The sequence below is a fragment of the Perna viridis genome, chromosome 9, assembly GCF_037379345.1.
Source record: "Perna viridis isolate PV_CMFRI_1.1 ecotype Kerala chromosome 9, ASM3737934v1, whole genome shotgun sequence".
Classification (NCBI taxonomy): Eukaryota; Metazoa; Mollusca; class Bivalvia; order Mytilida; family Mytilidae; genus Perna; species Perna viridis.
In genome coordinates this window covers 17,980,828-17,997,840 of record NC_142453.1, presented here as the reverse complement: position 1 = coordinate 17,997,840, position 17,013 = coordinate 17,980,828, and the positions used below count along the sequence as shown (strand labels likewise).

At 36.1% G+C, this 17,013-nt stretch overlaps 34 non-coding genes across 34 annotated transcripts; 26 read left to right on the top strand and 8 right to left on the bottom strand.

The window, feature by feature from the left end:
• The first annotated feature begins 484 nt into the window (after positions 1–484).
• Positions 485–556, top strand: Trnag-ucc (transfer RNA glycine (anticodon UCC)). Its single transcript has one exon. It is a non-coding gene; the product is annotated as a tRNA-Gly (tRNA).
• Positions 557–879: 323 nt separating this feature from the next.
• On the top strand, positions 880–951 carry Trnag-ucc (transfer RNA glycine (anticodon UCC)). The gene has a single exon. It is a non-coding gene; the product is annotated as a tRNA-Gly (tRNA).
• A 286-nt stretch (positions 952–1,237) lies between these two features.
• Positions 1,238–1,310, bottom strand: Trnav-aac (transfer RNA valine (anticodon AAC)). The gene has a single exon. It is a non-coding gene; the product is annotated as a tRNA-Val (tRNA).
• Positions 1,311–1,705: 395 nt separating this feature from the next.
• On the top strand, positions 1,706–1,777 carry Trnap-cgg (transfer RNA proline (anticodon CGG)). Its single transcript has one exon. It is a non-coding gene; the product is annotated as a tRNA-Pro (tRNA).
• Positions 1,778–2,297: 520 nt separating this feature from the next.
• On the top strand, positions 2,298–2,369 carry Trnag-ucc (transfer RNA glycine (anticodon UCC)). The gene has a single exon. It is a non-coding gene; the product is annotated as a tRNA-Gly (tRNA).
• A 322-nt stretch (positions 2,370–2,691) lies between these two features.
• On the top strand, positions 2,692–2,763 carry Trnag-ucc (transfer RNA glycine (anticodon UCC)). Its single transcript has one exon. It is a non-coding gene; the product is annotated as a tRNA-Gly (tRNA).
• Positions 2,764–3,049: 286 nt separating this feature from the next.
• On the bottom strand, positions 3,050–3,122 carry Trnav-aac (transfer RNA valine (anticodon AAC)). The gene has a single exon. It is a non-coding gene; the product is annotated as a tRNA-Val (tRNA).
• Positions 3,123–3,517: 395 nt separating this feature from the next.
• Positions 3,518–3,589, top strand: Trnap-cgg (transfer RNA proline (anticodon CGG)). The gene has a single exon. It is a non-coding gene; the product is annotated as a tRNA-Pro (tRNA).
• A 521-nt stretch (positions 3,590–4,110) lies between these two features.
• On the top strand, positions 4,111–4,182 carry Trnag-ucc (transfer RNA glycine (anticodon UCC)). Its single transcript has one exon. It is a non-coding gene; the product is annotated as a tRNA-Gly (tRNA).
• Positions 4,183–4,504: 322 nt separating this feature from the next.
• Trnag-ucc (transfer RNA glycine (anticodon UCC)) lies at positions 4,505–4,576 on the top strand. Its single transcript has one exon. It is a non-coding gene; the product is annotated as a tRNA-Gly (tRNA).
• Positions 4,577–4,862: 286 nt separating this feature from the next.
• On the bottom strand, positions 4,863–4,935 carry Trnav-aac (transfer RNA valine (anticodon AAC)). The gene has a single exon. It is a non-coding gene; the product is annotated as a tRNA-Val (tRNA).
• Positions 4,936–5,330: 395 nt separating this feature from the next.
• On the top strand, positions 5,331–5,402 carry Trnap-cgg (transfer RNA proline (anticodon CGG)). Its single transcript has one exon. It is a non-coding gene; the product is annotated as a tRNA-Pro (tRNA).
• A 521-nt stretch (positions 5,403–5,923) lies between these two features.
• On the top strand, positions 5,924–5,995 carry Trnag-ucc (transfer RNA glycine (anticodon UCC)). The gene has a single exon. It is a non-coding gene; the product is annotated as a tRNA-Gly (tRNA).
• A 323-nt stretch (positions 5,996–6,318) lies between these two features.
• On the top strand, positions 6,319–6,390 carry Trnag-ucc (transfer RNA glycine (anticodon UCC)). The gene has a single exon. It is a non-coding gene; the product is annotated as a tRNA-Gly (tRNA).
• Positions 6,391–6,676: 286 nt separating this feature from the next.
• On the bottom strand, positions 6,677–6,749 carry Trnav-aac (transfer RNA valine (anticodon AAC)). The gene has a single exon. It is a non-coding gene; the product is annotated as a tRNA-Val (tRNA).
• A 395-nt stretch (positions 6,750–7,144) lies between these two features.
• Positions 7,145–7,216, top strand: Trnap-cgg (transfer RNA proline (anticodon CGG)). Its single transcript has one exon. It is a non-coding gene; the product is annotated as a tRNA-Pro (tRNA).
• Positions 7,217–7,737: 521 nt separating this feature from the next.
• Trnag-ucc (transfer RNA glycine (anticodon UCC)) lies at positions 7,738–7,809 on the top strand. Its single transcript has one exon. It is a non-coding gene; the product is annotated as a tRNA-Gly (tRNA).
• Positions 7,810–8,132: 323 nt separating this feature from the next.
• On the top strand, positions 8,133–8,204 carry Trnag-ucc (transfer RNA glycine (anticodon UCC)). The gene has a single exon. It is a non-coding gene; the product is annotated as a tRNA-Gly (tRNA).
• A 286-nt stretch (positions 8,205–8,490) lies between these two features.
• Positions 8,491–8,563, bottom strand: Trnav-aac (transfer RNA valine (anticodon AAC)). Its single transcript has one exon. It is a non-coding gene; the product is annotated as a tRNA-Val (tRNA).
• A 395-nt stretch (positions 8,564–8,958) lies between these two features.
• Positions 8,959–9,030, top strand: Trnap-cgg (transfer RNA proline (anticodon CGG)). Its single transcript has one exon. It is a non-coding gene; the product is annotated as a tRNA-Pro (tRNA).
• A 521-nt stretch (positions 9,031–9,551) lies between these two features.
• On the top strand, positions 9,552–9,623 carry Trnag-ucc (transfer RNA glycine (anticodon UCC)). The gene has a single exon. It is a non-coding gene; the product is annotated as a tRNA-Gly (tRNA).
• A 322-nt stretch (positions 9,624–9,945) lies between these two features.
• Trnag-ucc (transfer RNA glycine (anticodon UCC)) lies at positions 9,946–10,017 on the top strand. The gene has a single exon. It is a non-coding gene; the product is annotated as a tRNA-Gly (tRNA).
• Positions 10,018–10,303: 286 nt separating this feature from the next.
• Positions 10,304–10,376, bottom strand: Trnav-aac (transfer RNA valine (anticodon AAC)). Its single transcript has one exon. It is a non-coding gene; the product is annotated as a tRNA-Val (tRNA).
• A 395-nt stretch (positions 10,377–10,771) lies between these two features.
• On the top strand, positions 10,772–10,843 carry Trnap-cgg (transfer RNA proline (anticodon CGG)). Its single transcript has one exon. It is a non-coding gene; the product is annotated as a tRNA-Pro (tRNA).
• A 521-nt stretch (positions 10,844–11,364) lies between these two features.
• Trnag-ucc (transfer RNA glycine (anticodon UCC)) lies at positions 11,365–11,436 on the top strand. The gene has a single exon. It is a non-coding gene; the product is annotated as a tRNA-Gly (tRNA).
• A 323-nt stretch (positions 11,437–11,759) lies between these two features.
• On the top strand, positions 11,760–11,831 carry Trnag-ucc (transfer RNA glycine (anticodon UCC)). The gene has a single exon. It is a non-coding gene; the product is annotated as a tRNA-Gly (tRNA).
• A 286-nt stretch (positions 11,832–12,117) lies between these two features.
• Trnav-aac (transfer RNA valine (anticodon AAC)) lies at positions 12,118–12,190 on the bottom strand. Its single transcript has one exon. It is a non-coding gene; the product is annotated as a tRNA-Val (tRNA).
• Positions 12,191–12,585: 395 nt separating this feature from the next.
• On the top strand, positions 12,586–12,657 carry Trnap-cgg (transfer RNA proline (anticodon CGG)). The gene has a single exon. It is a non-coding gene; the product is annotated as a tRNA-Pro (tRNA).
• Positions 12,658–13,178: 521 nt separating this feature from the next.
• Trnag-ucc (transfer RNA glycine (anticodon UCC)) lies at positions 13,179–13,250 on the top strand. Its single transcript has one exon. It is a non-coding gene; the product is annotated as a tRNA-Gly (tRNA).
• A 323-nt stretch (positions 13,251–13,573) lies between these two features.
• On the top strand, positions 13,574–13,645 carry Trnag-ucc (transfer RNA glycine (anticodon UCC)). The gene has a single exon. It is a non-coding gene; the product is annotated as a tRNA-Gly (tRNA).
• Positions 13,646–13,931: 286 nt separating this feature from the next.
• Positions 13,932–14,004, bottom strand: Trnav-aac (transfer RNA valine (anticodon AAC)). Its single transcript has one exon. It is a non-coding gene; the product is annotated as a tRNA-Val (tRNA).
• Positions 14,005–14,399: 395 nt separating this feature from the next.
• Positions 14,400–14,471, top strand: Trnap-cgg (transfer RNA proline (anticodon CGG)). The gene has a single exon. It is a non-coding gene; the product is annotated as a tRNA-Pro (tRNA).
• A 520-nt stretch (positions 14,472–14,991) lies between these two features.
• Trnag-ucc (transfer RNA glycine (anticodon UCC)) lies at positions 14,992–15,063 on the top strand. The gene has a single exon. It is a non-coding gene; the product is annotated as a tRNA-Gly (tRNA).
• Positions 15,064–15,383: 320 nt separating this feature from the next.
• Positions 15,384–15,455, top strand: Trnag-ucc (transfer RNA glycine (anticodon UCC)). Its single transcript has one exon. It is a non-coding gene; the product is annotated as a tRNA-Gly (tRNA).
• Positions 15,456–17,013: the final 1,558 nt, after the last annotated feature.

Genomic DNA, 17,013 nt, shown 5'->3' with positions numbered 1-17,013 from the left:
GAATGTTCGGAAAATTATACACTTGATTCATATATAGTGTCAAAATGTGGCTGCCAGGCACATTTCATTTTGAAGTTCCGTTTTAAATATTTCCTCAATGTTTTCAAACTACCGTACGTTGCTTTCAACTCATTTTGTTAACCAACTGTGCTTTATAAGTATGCATATGCATGAGCAGAATTTAAGCTGACGTCTGCACGTTGATAAATATACATAGCGATATAAACACTGAACTCTTTACATAACACGTGTGCACAAGATTGCTATAATTCCACTTACAGACACCAAGCAAGCCGATAATCAGTTTATCTGAAGTTTTCATTTTTATAATAAACGAATAAAGACGGTCGTAATAAATCTGAATTTGAGCTACCACAATCTTCATTTTGTTTATTCCTTGCTAGATTGCCCTGGGGCGATGTCAATATACATACGTGGCGATAAGGACATTTTTTAGAGGAAAAATATTCATATTGTTTCCAAGGCGTCGGTGGTGTAACGGTTAGCATGGTTGCCTTCCAAGCAATCGATCCGGGTTCGACTCCCGGCCGACGCACTCTTTTTGGTTTTTGATTTTCTAAGGTAAAGATTTTTTTCTTTTTCTCGAATGAACTGCTGTACCATTCTAAGAAGTAAAAATGGGGATATCAACCATGATTTATGTTAAAACTATATACTTATAAAAAGTTGAACTAGTTATTTTTTTTTTTTTACCACTGTCCTTTAAACTGAATCATAATTGAGGTGAAAGCCACGGTGGCATACCTGCATATTCAAATTCCAATTTCAATTCAGAAATTTTAATTCAATCATACAAGAGCGAACAAACAGAAATATGTCGTATTTATAAGTATTAAAAGCATTAAGAAAGGATGTATAGCGTCGGTGGTGTAACGGTTAGCATGGTTGCCTTCCAAGCAATCGATCCGGGTTCGACTCCCGGCCGACGCACTGATATTTTTAAGAATTGGAATTCTATTCATTTACATTTTTTGGCTTCAACTTCCATACCATTCCTATAGATGTGCTTTGCCGTTGAAGCCAGTCATGTAAGAAATCTGTTAGTATGACATTTCAAGTAGAAATTGGCTTCTTTTAACATCGTTCATACTGCCTTTTTGAAGAATGAAACAAGTATTTAATTTACATTCTGCATCTAAGTCAAAACTGTGGCAATACACTTAAAATTCTTTCTTGATCATAAGGTTTCTTTTTCCATGGTGCCAAAAAAAATATTTGTTTCCGCTGAGGATTGAACTCAGGACCTTCCGCGTGTTAAGCGGATGTGATAACCACTACACCACGGAAACCTTAAGCAATTGGTGACAAAATTCAGCATATAACTATCGGGAAGCCAATTCTAAACTGAGCACTATTTTGCGTATGAAAGAATTAGCGACAGTTTACACGAATGTAAATTTATGATAGCTTCACAAACTGTAATCAGATTTTACTCTCAGTGCCTGCAGCTAACACTTCCAAAAGCATATATACATATGTACCTATGCGACATTCACTTTAAACTGTCATTGGATTTACTCGAACAACATATTACGGTTATTAGTAGTATACTCGAGAAATATACATATAACAAAAACTTATACCGCAAAGCATTTTCCTGTTTAACAGAAAACAATATATACTATTATGCTTTCCCAGCAAACTTTATGTTTATATTGCTTCTATTCGACTAGTTCTAATACCAGGCTCGTTGGTCTAGGGGTATGATTCTCGCTTCGGGTGCGAGAGGTCCCGGGTTCGACTCCCGGACGAGCCCTAATTTTTCATGTCAAAACATCATTCATTACAGCAGCGAATGTTCGGAAAATTATACACTTGATTCATATATAGTGTCAAAATGTGGCTGCCAGGCACATTTCATTTTGAAGTTCCGTTTTAAATATTTCCTCAATGTTTTCAAACTACCGTACGTTGCTTTCAACTCATTTTGTTAACCAACTGTGCTTTATAAGTATGCATATGCATGAGCAGAATTTAAGCTGACGTCTGCACGTTGATAAATATACATAGCGATATAAACACTGAACTCTTTACATAACACGTGTGCACAAGATTGCTATAATTCCACTTACAGACACCAAGCAAGCCGATAATCAGTTTATCTGAAGTTTTCATTTTTATAATAAACGAATAAAGACGGTCGTAATAAATCTGAATTTGAGCTACCACAATCTTCATTTTGTTTATTCCTTGCTAGATTGCCCTGGGGCGATGTCAATATACATACGTGGCGATAAGGACATTTTTAGAGGAAAAATATTCATATTGTTTCCAAGGCGTCGGTGGTGTAACGGTTAGCATGGTTGCCTTCCAAGCAATCGATCCGGGTTCGACTCCCGGCCGACGCACTCTTTTTGGTTTTTGATTTTCTAAGGTAAAGATTTTTTTCTTTTTCTCGAATGAACTGCTGTACCATTCTAAGAAGTAAAAATGGGGATATCAACCATGATTTATGTTAAAACTATATACTTATAAAAAGTTGAACTAGTTATTTTTTTTTTTTACCACTGTCCTTTAAACTGAATCATAATTGAGGTGAAAGCCACGGTGGCATACCTGCATATTCAAATTCCAATTTCAATTCAGAAATTTTAATTCAATCATACAAGAGCGAACAAACAGAAATATGTCGTATTTATAAGTATTAAAAGCATTAAGAAAGGATGTATAGCGTCGGTGGTGTAACGGTTAGCATGGTTGCCTTCCAAGCAATCGATCCGGGTTCGACTCCCGGCCGACGCACTGATATTTTTAAGAATTGGAATTCTATTCATTTACATTTTTTGGCTTCAACTTCCATACCATTCCTATAGATGTGCTTTGCCGTTGAAGCCAGTCATGTAAGAAATCTGTTAGTATGACATTTCAAGTAGAAATTGGCTTCTTTTAACATCGTTCATACTGCCTTTTTGAAGAATGAAACAAGTATTTAATTTACATTCTGCATCTAAGTCAAAACTGTGGCAATACACTTAAAATTCTTTCTTGATCATAAGGTTTCTTTTTCCATGGTGCCAAAAAAAATATTTGTTTCCGCTGAGGATTGAACTCAGGACCTTCCGCGTGTTAAGCGGATGTGATAACCACTACACCACGGAAACCTTAAGCAATTGGTGACAAAATTCAGCATATAACTATCGGGAAGCCAATTCTAAACTGAGCACTATTTTGCGTATGAAAGAATTAGCGACAGTTTACACGAATGTAAATTTATGATAGCTTCACAAACTGTAATCAGATTTTACTCTCAGTGCCTGCAGCTAACACTTCCAAAAGCATATATACATATGTACCTATGCGACATTCACTTTAAACTGTCATTGGATTTACTCGAACAACATATTACGGTTATTAGTAGTATACTCGAGAAATATACATATAACAAAAACTTATACCGCAAAGCATTTTCCTGTTTAACAGAAAACAATATATACTATTATGCTTTCCCAGCAAACTTTATGTTTATATTGCTTCTATTCGACTAGTTCTAATACCAGGCTCGTTGGTCTAGGGGTATGATTCTCGCTTCGGGTGCGAGAGGTCCCGGGTTCGACTCCCGGACGAGCCCTAATTTTTCATGTCAAAACATCATTCATTACAGCAGCGAATGTTCGGAAAATTATACACTTGATTCATATATAGTGTCAAAATGTGGCTGCCAGGCACATTTCATTTTGAAGTTCCGTTTTAAATATTTCCTCAATGTTTTCAAACTACCGTACGTTGCTTTCAACTCATTTTGTTAACCAACTGTGCTTTATAAGTATGCATATGCATGAGCAGAATTTAAGCTGACGTCTGCACGTTGATAAATATACATAGCGATATAAACACTGAACTCTTTACATAACACGTGTGCACAAGATTGCTATAATTCCACTTACAGACACCAAGCAAGCCGATAATCAGTTTATCTGAAGTTTTCATTTTTATAATAAACGAATAAAGACGGTCGTAATAAATCTGAATTTGAGCTACCACAATCTTCATTTTGTTTATTCCTTGCTAGATTGCCCTGGGGCGATGTCAATATACATACGTGGCGATAAGGACATTTTTTAGAGGAAAAATATTCATATTGTTTCCAAGGCGTCGGTGGTGTAACGGTTAGCATGGTTGCCTTCCAAGCAATCGATCCGGGTTCGACTCCCGGCCGACGCACTCTTTTTGGTTTTTGATTTTCTAAGGTAAAGATTTTTTTCTTTTTCTCGAATGAACTGCTGTACCATTCTAAGAAGTAAAAATGGGGATATCAACCATGATTTATGTTAAAACTATATACTTATAAAAAGTTGAACTAGTTATTTTTTTTTTTTACCACTGTCCTTTAAACTGAATCATAATTGAGGTGAAAGCCACGGTGGCATACCTGCATATTCAAATTCCAATTTCAATTCAGAAATTTTAATTCAATCATACAAGAGCGAACAAACAGAAATATGTCGTATTTATAAGTATTAAAAGCATTAAGAAAGGATGTATAGCGTCGGTGGTGTAACGGTTAGCATGGTTGCCTTCCAAGCAATCGATCCGGGTTCGACTCCCGGCCGACGCACTGATATTTTTAAGAATTGGAATTCTATTCATTTACATTTTTTGGCTTCAACTTCCATACCATTCCTATAGATGTGCTTTGCCGTTGAAGCCAGTCATGTAAGAAATCTGTTAGTATGACATTTCAAGTAGAAATTGGCTTCTTTTAACATCGTTCATACTGCCTTTTTGAAGAATGAAACAAGTATTTAATTTACATTCTGCATCTAAGTCAAAACTGTGGCAATACACTTAAAATTCTTTCTTGATCATAAGGTTTCTTTTTCCATGGTGCCAAAAAAAATATTTGTTTCCGCTGAGGATTGAACTCAGGACCTTCCGCGTGTTAAGCGGATGTGATAACCACTACACCACGGAAACCTTAAGCAATTGGTGACAAAATTCAGCATATAACTATCGGGAAGCCAATTCTAAACTGAGCACTATTTTGCGTATGAAAGAATTAGCGACAGTTTACACGAATGTAAATTTATGATAGCTTCACAAACTGTAATCAGATTTTACTCTCAGTGCCTGCAGCTAACACTTCCAAAAGCATATATACATATGTACCTATGCGACATTCACTTTAAACTGTCATTGGATTTACTCGAACAACATATTACGGTTATTAGTAGTATACTCGAGAAATATACATATAACAAAAACTTATACCGCAAAGCATTTTCCTGTTTAACAGAAAACAATATATACTATTATGCTTTCCCAGCAAACTTTATGTTTATATTGCTTCTATTCGACTAGTTCTAATACCAGGCTCGTTGGTCTAGGGGTATGATTCTCGCTTCGGGTGCGAGAGGTCCCGGGTTCGACTCCCGGACGAGCCCTAATTTTTCATGTCAAAACATCATTCATTACAGCAGCGAATGTTCGGAAAATTATACACTTGATTCATATATAGTGTCAAAATGTGGCTGCCAGGCACATTTCATTTTGAAGTTCCGTTTTAAATATTTCCTCAATGTTTTCAAACTACCGTACGTTGCTTTCAACTCATTTTGTTAACCAACTGTGCTTTATAAGTATGCATATGCATGAGCAGAATTTAAGCTGACGTCTGCACGTTGATAAATATACATAGCGATATAAACACTGAACTCTTTACATAACACGTGTGCACAAGATTGCTATAATTCCACTTACAGACACCAAGCAAGCCGATAATCAGTTTATCTGAAGTTTTCATTTTTATAATAAACGAATAAAGACGGTCGTAATAAATCTGAATTTGAGCTACCACAATCTTCATTTTGTTTATTCCTTGCTAGATTGCCCTGGGGCGATGTCAATATACATACGTGGCGATAAGGACATTTTTTAGAGGAAAAATATTCATATTGTTTCCAAGGCGTCGGTGGTGTAACGGTTAGCATGGTTGCCTTCCAAGCAATCGATCCGGGTTCGACTCCCGGCCGACGCACTCTTTTTGGTTTTTGATTTTCTAAGGTAAAGATTTTTTTCTTTTTCTCGAATGAACTGCTGTACCATTCTAAGAAGTAAAAATGGGGATATCAACCATGATTTATGTTAAAACTATATACTTATAAAAAGTTGAACTAGTTATTTTTTTTTTTTTACCACTGTCCTTTAAACTGAATCATAATTGAGGTGAAAGCCACGGTGGCATACCTGCATATTCAAATTCCAATTTCAATTCAGAAATTTTAATTCAATCATACAAGAGCGAACAAACAGAAATATGTCGTATTTATAAGTATTAAAAGCATTAAGAAAGGATGTATAGCGTCGGTGGTGTAACGGTTAGCATGGTTGCCTTCCAAGCAATCGATCCGGGTTCGACTCCCGGCCGACGCACTGATATTTTTAAGAATTGGAATTCTATTCATTTACATTTTTTGGCTTCAACTTCCATACCATTCCTATAGATGTGCTTTGCCGTTGAAGCCAGTCATGTAAGAAATCTGTTAGTATGACATTTCAAGTAGAAATTGGCTTCTTTTAACATCGTTCATACTGCCTTTTTGAAGAATGAAACAAGTATTTAATTTACATTCTGCATCTAAGTCAAAACTGTGGCAATACACTTAAAATTCTTTCTTGATCATAAGGTTTCTTTTTCCATGGTGCCAAAAAAAATATTTGTTTCCGCTGAGGATTGAACTCAGGACCTTCCGCGTGTTAAGCGGATGTGATAACCACTACACCACGGAAACCTTAAGCAATTGGTGACAAAATTCAGCATATAACTATCGGGAAGCCAATTCTAAACTGAGCACTATTTTGCGTATGAAAGAATTAGCGACAGTTTACACGAATGTAAATTTATGATAGCTTCACAAACTGTAATCAGATTTTACTCTCAGTGCCTGCAGCTAACACTTCCAAAAGCATATATACATATGTACCTATGCGACATTCACTTTAAACTGTCATTGGATTTACTCGAACAACATATTACGGTTATTAGTAGTATACTCGAGAAATATACATATAACAAAAACTTATACCGCAAAGCATTTTCCTGTTTAACAGAAAACAATATATACTATTATGCTTTCCCAGCAAACTTTATGTTTATATTGCTTCTATTCGACTAGTTCTAATACCAGGCTCGTTGGTCTAGGGGTATGATTCTCGCTTCGGGTGCGAGAGGTCCCGGGTTCGACTCCCGGACGAGCCCTAATTTTTCATGTCAAAACATCATTCATTACAGCAGCGAATGTTCGGAAAATTATACACTTGATTCATATATAGTGTCAAAATGTGGCTGCCAGGCACATTTCATTTTGAAGTTCCGTTTTAAATATTTCCTCAATGTTTTCAAACTACCGTACGTTGCTTTCAACTCATTTTGTTAACCAACTGTGCTTTATAAGTATGCATATGCATGAGCAGAATTTAAGCTGACGTCTGCACGTTGATAAATATACATAGCGATATAAACACTGAACTCTTTACATAACACGTGTGCACAAGATTGCTATAATTCCACTTACAGACACCAAGCAAGCCGATAATCAGTTTATCTGAAGTTTTCATTTTTATAATAAACGAATAAAGACGGTCGTAATAAATCTGAATTTGAGCTACCACAATCTTCATTTTGTTTATTCCTTGCTAGATTGCCCTGGGGCGATGTCAATATACATACGTGGCGATAAGGACATTTTTTAGAGGAAAAATATTCATATTGTTTCCAAGGCGTCGGTGGTGTAACGGTTAGCATGGTTGCCTTCCAAGCAATCGATCCGGGTTCGACTCCCGGCCGACGCACTCTTTTTGGTTTTTGATTTTCTAAGGTAAAGATTTTTTTCTTTTTCTCGAATGAACTGCTGTACCATTCTAAGAAGTAAAAATGGGGATATCAACCATGATTTATGTTAAAACTATATACTTATAAAAAGTTGAACTAGTTATTTTTTTTTTTTTACCACTGTCCTTTAAACTGAATCATAATTGAGGTGAAAGCCACGGTGGCATACCTGCATATTCAAATTCCAATTTCAATTCAGAAATTTTAATTCAATCATACAAGAGCGAACAAACAGAAATATGTCGTATTTATAAGTATTAAAAGCATTAAGAAAGGATGTATAGCGTCGGTGGTGTAACGGTTAGCATGGTTGCCTTCCAAGCAATCGATCCGGGTTCGACTCCCGGCCGACGCACTGATATTTTTAAGAATTGGAATTCTATTCATTTACATTTTTTGGCTTCAACTTCCATACCATTCCTATAGATGTGCTTTGCCGTTGAAGCCAGTCATGTAAGAAATCTGTTAGTATGACATTTCAAGTAGAAATTGGCTTCTTTTAACATCGTTCATACTGCCTTTTTGAAGAATGAAACAAGTATTTAATTTACATTCTGCATCTAAGTCAAAACTGTGGCAATACACTTAAAATTCTTTCTTGATCATAAGGTTTCTTTTTCCATGGTGCCAAAAAAAATATTTGTTTCCGCTGAGGATTGAACTCAGGACCTTCCGCGTGTTAAGCGGATGTGATAACCACTACACCACGGAAACCTTAAGCAATTGGTGACAAAATTCAGCATATAACTATCGGGAAGCCAATTCTAAACTGAGCACTATTTTGCGTATGAAAGAATTAGCGACAGTTTACACGAATGTAAATTTATGATAGCTTCACAAACTGTAATCAGATTTTACTCTCAGTGCCTGCAGCTAACACTTCCAAAAGCATATATACATATGTACCTATGCGACATTCACTTTAAACTGTCATTGGATTTACTCGAACAACATATTACGGTTATTAGTAGTATACTCGAGAAATATACATATAACAAAAACTTATACCGCAAAGCATTTTCCTGTTTAACAGAAAACAATATATACTATTATGCTTTCCCAGCAAACTTTATGTTTATATTGCTTCTATTCGACTAGTTCTAATACCAGGCTCGTTGGTCTAGGGGTATGATTCTCGCTTCGGGTGCGAGAGGTCCCGGGTTCGACTCCCGGACGAGCCCTAATTTTTCATGTCAAAACATCATTCATTACAGCAGCGAATGTTCGGAAAATTATACACTTGATTCATATATAGTGTCAAAATGTGGCTGCCAGGCACATTTCATTTTGAAGTTCCGTTTTAAATATTTCCTCAATGTTTTCAAACTACCGTACGTTGCTTTCAACTCATTTTGTTAACCAACTGTGCTTTATAAGTATGCATATGCATGAGCAGAATTTAAGCTGACGTCTGCACGTTGATAAATATACATAGCGATATAAACACTGAACTCTTTACATAACACGTGTGCACAAGATTGCTATAATTCCACTTACAGACACCAAGCAAGCCGATAATCAGTTTATCTGAAGTTTTCATTTTTATAATAAACGAATAAAGACGGTCGTAATAAATCTGAATTTGAGCTACCACAATCTTCATTTTGTTTATTCCTTGCTAGATTGCCCTGGGGCGATGTCAATATACATACGTGGCGATAAGGACATTTTTTAGAGGAAAAATATTCATATTGTTTCCAAGGCGTCGGTGGTGTAACGGTTAGCATGGTTGCCTTCCAAGCAATCGATCCGGGTTCGACTCCCGGCCGACGCACTCTTTTTGGTTTTTGATTTTCTAAGGTAAAGATTTTTTTCTTTTTCTCGAATGAACTGCTGTACCATTCTAAGAAGTAAAAATGGGGATATCAACCATGATTTATGTTAAAACTATATACTTATAAAAAGTTGAACTAGTTATTTTTTTTTTTTACCACTGTCCTTTAAACTGAATCATAATTGAGGTGAAAGCCACGGTGGCATACCTGCATATTCAAATTCCAATTTCAATTCAGAAATTTTAATTCAATCATACAAGAGCGAACAAACAGAAATATGTCGTATTTATAAGTATTAAAAGCATTAAGAAAGGATGTATAGCGTCGGTGGTGTAACGGTTAGCATGGTTGCCTTCCAAGCAATCGATCCGGGTTCGACTCCCGGCCGACGCACTGATATTTTTAAGAATTGGAATTCTATTCATTTACATTTTTTGGCTTCAACTTCCATACCATTCCTATAGATGTGCTTTGCCGTTGAAGCCAGTCATGTAAGAAATCTGTTAGTATGACATTTCAAGTAGAAATTGGCTTCTTTTAACATCGTTCATACTGCCTTTTTGAAGAATGAAACAAGTATTTAATTTACATTCTGCATCTAAGTCAAAACTGTGGCAATACACTTAAAATTCTTTCTTGATCATAAGGTTTCTTTTTCCATGGTGCCAAAAAAAATATTTGTTTCCGCTGAGGATTGAACTCAGGACCTTCCGCGTGTTAAGCGGATGTGATAACCACTACACCACGGAAACCTTAAGCAATTGGTGACAAAATTCAGCATATAACTATCGGGAAGCCAATTCTAAACTGAGCACTATTTTGCGTATGAAAGAATTAGCGACAGTTTACACGAATGTAAATTTATGATAGCTTCACAAACTGTAATCAGATTTTACTCTCAGTGCCTGCAGCTAACACTTCCAAAAGCATATATACATATGTACCTATGCGACATTCACTTTAAACTGTCATTGGATTTACTCGAACAACATATTACGGTTATTAGTAGTATACTCGAGAAATATACATATAACAAAAACTTATACCGCAAAGCATTTTCCTGTTTAACAGAAAACAATATATACTATTATGCTTTCCCAGCAAACTTTATGTTTATATTGCTTCTATTCGACTAGTTCTAATACCAGGCTCGTTGGTCTAGGGGTATGATTCTCGCTTCGGGTGCGAGAGGTCCCGGGTTCGACTCCCGGACGAGCCCTAATTTTTCATGTCAAAACATCATTCATTACAGCAGCGAATGTTCGGAAAATTATACACTTGATTCATATATAGTGTCAAAATGTGGCTGCCAGGCACATTTCATTTTGAAGTTCCGTTTTAAATATTTCCTCAATGTTTTCAAACTACCGTACGTTGCTTTCAACTCATTTTGTTAACCAACTGTGCTTTATAAGTATGCATATGCATGAGCAGAATTTAAGCTGACGTCTGCACGTTGATAAATATACATAGCGATATAAACACTGAACTCTTTACATAACACGTGTGCACAAGATTGCTATAATTCCACTTACAGACACCAAGCAAGCCGATAATCAGTTTATCTGAAGTTTTCATTTTTATAATAAACGAATAAAGACGGTCGTAATAAATCTGAATTTGAGCTACCACAATCTTCATTTTGTTTATTCCTTGCTAGATTGCCCTGGGGCGATGTCAATATACATACGTGGCGATAAGGACATTTTTTAGAGGAAAAATATTCATATTGTTTCCAAGGCGTCGGTGGTGTAACGGTTAGCATGGTTGCCTTCCAAGCAATCGATCCGGGTTCGACTCCCGGCCGACGCACTCTTTTTGGTTTTTGATTTTCTAAGGTAAAGATTTTTTTCTTTTTCTCGAATGAACTGCTGTACCATTCTAAGAAGTAAAAATGGGGATATCAACCATGATTTATGTTAAAACTATATACTTATAAAAAGTTGAACTAGTTATTTTTTTTTTTTTACCACTGTCCTTTAAACTGAATCATAATTGAGGTGAAAGCCACGGTGGCATACCTGCATATTCAAATTCCAATTTCAATTCAGAAATTTTAATTCAATCATACAAGAGCGAACAAACAGAAATATGTCGTATTTATAAGTATTAAAAGCATTAAGAAAGGATGTATAGCGTCGGTGGTGTAACGGTTAGCATGGTTGCCTTCCAAGCAATCGATCCGGGTTCGACTCCCGGCCGACGCACTGATATTTTTAAGAATTGGAATTCTATTCATTTACATTTTTTGGCTTCAACTTCCATACCATTCCTATAGATGTGCTTTGCCGTTGAAGCCAGTCATGTAAGAAATCTGTTAGTATGACATTTCAAGTAGAAATTGGCTTCTTTTAACATCGTTCATACTGCCTTTTTGAAGAATGAAACAAGTATTTAATTTACATTCTGCATCTAAGTCAAAACTGTGGCAATACACTTAAAATTCTTTCTTGATCATAAGGTTTCTTTTTCCATGGTGCCAAAAAAAATATTTGTTTCCGCTGAGGATTGAACTCAGGATCTTCCGCGTGTTAAGCGGATGTGATAACCACTACACCACGGAAACCTTAAGCAATTGGTGACAAAATTCAGCATATAACTATCGGGAAGCCAATTCTAAACTGAGCACTATTTTGCGTATGAAAGAATTAGCGACAGTTTACACGAATGTAAATTTATGATAGCTTCACAAACTGTAATCAGATTTTACTCTCAGTGCCTGCAGCTAACACTTCCAAAAGCATATATACATATGTACCTATGCGACATTCACTTTAAACTGTCATTGGATTTACTCGAACAACATATTACGGTTATTAGTAGTATACTCGAGAAATATACATATAACAAAAACTTATACCGCAAAGCATTTTCCTGTTTAACAGAAAACAATATATACTATTATGCTTTCCCAGCAAACTTTATGTTTATATTGCTTCTATTCGACTAGTTCTAATACCAGGCTCGTTGGTCTAGGGGTATGATTCTCGCTTCGGGTGCGAGAGGTCCCGGGTTCGACTCCCGGACGAGCCCTAATTTTTCATGTCAAAACATCATTCATTACAGCAGCGAATGTTCGGAAAATTATACACTTGATTCATATATAGTGTCAAAATGTGGCTGCCAGGCACATTTCATTTTGAAGTTCCGTTTTAAATATTTCCTCAATGTTTTCAAACTACCGTACGTTGCTTTCAACTCATTTTGTTAACCAACTGTGCTTTATAAGTATGCATATGCATGAGCAGAATTTAAGCTGACGTCTGCACGTTGATAAATATACATAGCGATATAAACACTGAACTCTTTACATAACACGTGTGCACAAGATTGCTATAATTCCACTTACAGACACCAAGCAAGCCGATAATCAGTTTATCTGAAGTTTTCATTTTTATAATAAACGAATAAAGACGGTCGTAATAAATCTGAATTTGAGCTACCACAATCTTCATTTTGTTTATTCCTTGCTAGATTGCCCTGGGGCGATGTCAATATACATACGTGGCGATAAGGACATTTTTTAGAGGAAAAATATTCATATTGTTTCCAAGGCGTCGGTGGTGTAACGGTTAGCATGGTTGCCTTCCAAGCAATCGATCCGGGTTCGACTCCCGGCCGACGCACTCTTTTTGGTTTTTGATTTTCTAAGGTAAAGATTTTTTTCTTTTTCTCGAATGAACTGCTGTACCATTCTAAGAAGTAAAAATGGGGATATCAACCATGATTTATGTTAAAACTATATACTTATAAAAAGTTGAACTAGTTATTTTTTTTTTTTTACCACTGTCCTTTAAACTGAATCATAATTGAGGTGAAAGCCACGGTGGCATACCTGCATATTCAAATTCCAATTTCAATTCAGAAATTTTAATTCAATCATACAAGAGCGAACAAACAGAAATATGTCGTATTTATAAGTATTAAAAGCATTAAGAAAGGATGTATAGCGTCGGTGGTGTAACGGTTAGCATGGTTGCCTTCCAAGCAATCGATCCGGGTTCGACTCCCGGCCGACGCACTGATATTTTTAAGAATTGGAATTCTATTCATTTACATTTTTTGGCTTCAACTTCCATACCATTCCTATAGATGTGCTTTGCCGTTGAAGCCAGTCATGTAAGAAATCTGTTAGTATGACATTTCAAGTAGAAATTGGCTTCTTTTAACATCGTTCATACTGCCTTTTTGAAGAATGAAACAAGTATTTAATTTACATTCTGCATCTAAGTCAAAACTGTGGCAATACACTTAAAATTCTTTCTTGATCATAAGGTTTCTTTTTCCATGGTGCCAAAAAAAATATTTGTTTCCGCTGAGGATTGAACTCAGGACCTTCCGCGTGTTAAGCGGATGTGATAACCACTACACCACGGAAACCTTAAGCAATTGGTGACAAAATTCAGCATATAACTATCGGGAAGCCAATTCTAAACTGAGCACTATTTTGCGTATGAAAGAATTAGCGACAGTTTACACGAATGTAAATTTATGATAGCTTCACAAACTGTAATCAGATTTTACTCTCAGTGCCTGCAGCTAACACTTCCAAAAGCATATATACATATGTACCTATGCGACATTCACTTTAAACTGTCATTGGATTTACTCGAACAACATATTACGGTTATTAGTAGTATACTCGAGAAATATACATATAACAAAAACTTATACCGCAAAGCATTTTCCTGTTTAACAGAAAACAATATATACTATTATGCTTTCCCAGCAAACTTTATGTTTATATTGCTTCTATTCGACTAGTTCTAATACCAGGCTCGTTGGTCTAGGGGTATGATTCTCGCTTCGGGTGCGAGAGGTCCCGGGTTCGACTCCCGGACGAGCCCTAATTTTTCATGTCAAAACATCATTCATTACAGCAGCGAATGTTCGGAAAATTATACACTTGATTCATATATAGTGTCAAAATGTGGCTGCCAGGCACATTTCATTTTGAAGTTCCGTTTTAAATATTTCCTCAATGTTTTCAAACTACCGTACGTTGCTTTCAACTCATTTTGTTAACCAACTGTGCTTTATAAGTATGCATATGCATGAGCAGAATTTAAGCTGACGTCTGCACGTTGATAAATATACATAGCGATATAAACACTGAACTCTTTACATAACACGTGTGCACAAGATTGCTATAATTCCACTTACAGACACCAAGCAAGCCGATAATCAGTTTATCTGAAGTTTTCATTTTTATAATAAACGAATAAAGACGGTCGTAATAAATCTGAATTTGAGCTACCACAATCTTCATTTTGTTTATTCCTTGCTAGATTGCCCTGGGGCGATGTCAATATACATACGTGGCGATAAGGACATTTTTAGAGGAAAAATATTCATATTGTTTCCAAGGCGTCGGTGGTGTAACGGTTAGCATGGTTGCCTTCCAAGCAATCGATCCGGGTTCGACTCCCGGCCGACGCACTCTTTTTGGTTTTTGATTTTCTAAGGTAAAGATTTTTTTCTTTTTCTCGAATGAACTGCTGTACCATTCTAAGAAGTAAAAATGGGGATATCAACCATGATTTATGTTAAAACTATATACTTATAAAAAGTTGAACTAGTTATTTTTTTTTTACCACTGTCCTTTAAACTGAATCATAATTGAGGTGAAAGCCACGGTGGCATACCTGCATATTCAAATTCCAATTTCAATTCAGAAATTTTAATTCAATCATACAAGAGCGAACAAACAGAAATATGTCGTATTTATAAGTATTAAAAGCATTAAGAAAGGATGTATAGCGTCGGTGGTGTAACGGTTAGCATGGTTGCCTTCCAAGCAATCGATCCGGGTTCGACTCCCGGCCGACGCACTGATATTTTTAAGAATTGGAATTCTATTCATTTAAAATATTCAAAATATTTGTTGATACCCAAATAGGCAAGGCCTTTTTTTCCTTTTCGTACACATCTTTTTTGTTTGTTTTTAATCAAATCATTGTTTCGCTGTTAATGGTGTATCCTTTATATACTCGGCGTAACTTGAATGAAACTTTTCAAAATTGGCTTTATAATATATAGCAAAATAATTATTTACCAGTAGTTAACTTCAGGGAATAGACTTGGCGTTCCTTTAATTGAATAACAATTAACCGCTGACACGTTGCGTACTGGAAAATAGAGAATAAGATGTAAACTTTCTGTCATTTTATATATTTTTTCACTTCAGAAAGAAGTAATTTTCAGCCTTACGAAATGTCCCACGTGTAGAGACATAACACAGTCACTTTCCAGTAAAAAATGACACTACTATATAAAGAGTGAATGATCATATTTTATCATTATCAGGTCCTATTGATTATTTATTGCATGCAGTTTGCTTATATCCAGTGATTTTTTAAGTGACCTATATTTTATACCAGGTCGTTATGTATCACTGTCCACATAATACGTAACAAGGTTAGCTGTTAAATGTAGGTCTATTTAATTCAAATTTTAATTGAAAACTAACTAGAAGTGAGAAAAATATTTCAGATGCCAGAATTCCATATCTTGCTTTTCGTGCAGGTGTTAGATTCTTAATATCTAAGTTTGATCAAACTTGATACACAACAAAGAACATAAAGTAACTAAAATCTGAGCAACTCGGACTCCACTAAAAACTGGGAGCATGGACCAGGTGCACCCGTAGGGTAAGCGTCCTCTGCTTTTCTAGAAACATCCACCGAGTTGCTCATAAAAAGTCAAGTCTGGGGTGTACAAACGAGGAAAGAAAAACTATGATCCGTTGAATAAATCAGTTTTCATTTTGCAGATGGATACACCATAACGATCCACATGATGACGACCATAAAACTTCTGTAGTGATGACTTCAATCTTGTAGCAACATAACCCTGTTCCAGAAGCCTATTTGTTAGAGTTCTAGCGCGATACAAAAACTCTGCGTAGTTTCGGCAAGCTCTGGCATAACGTATGAGTTGTGATATGAACACTCCATACGCAGGTGCTGAAGGGATGTTGCCACAGATGGAAGGAAAGTTGACAGTTCTGAATGAAAAGTCATCACGTTTGTCGTAAGGTTTGGTCAATAGTTTTCCTTTACCATCAATTTCTAAGTGTCTGTGGTATCCTTTATATCAAGTTCTTTGGGGTAGATGCGATGTACCAAATCCCCGAAATTAGGATTGTTTAAAGATAATGCGTCATCTATATAGCGGAAATTGAGATTAAAGGAATTAGCCAAACGATATTCTTTCTTTCGGATCAGATCAGCTATAAAATCAGCCTCATAGGAGTCAAGGAATAGGTCAGCAAGTAAAGGAGCACAATTTGTTCCCATAGGAACGCCGACCGTTTGTTGAAAAACACGCCCACCACACTGGACAAATATGTTGTCGATTAGAAATTCCAGCATTTTGTAAACATCTTCC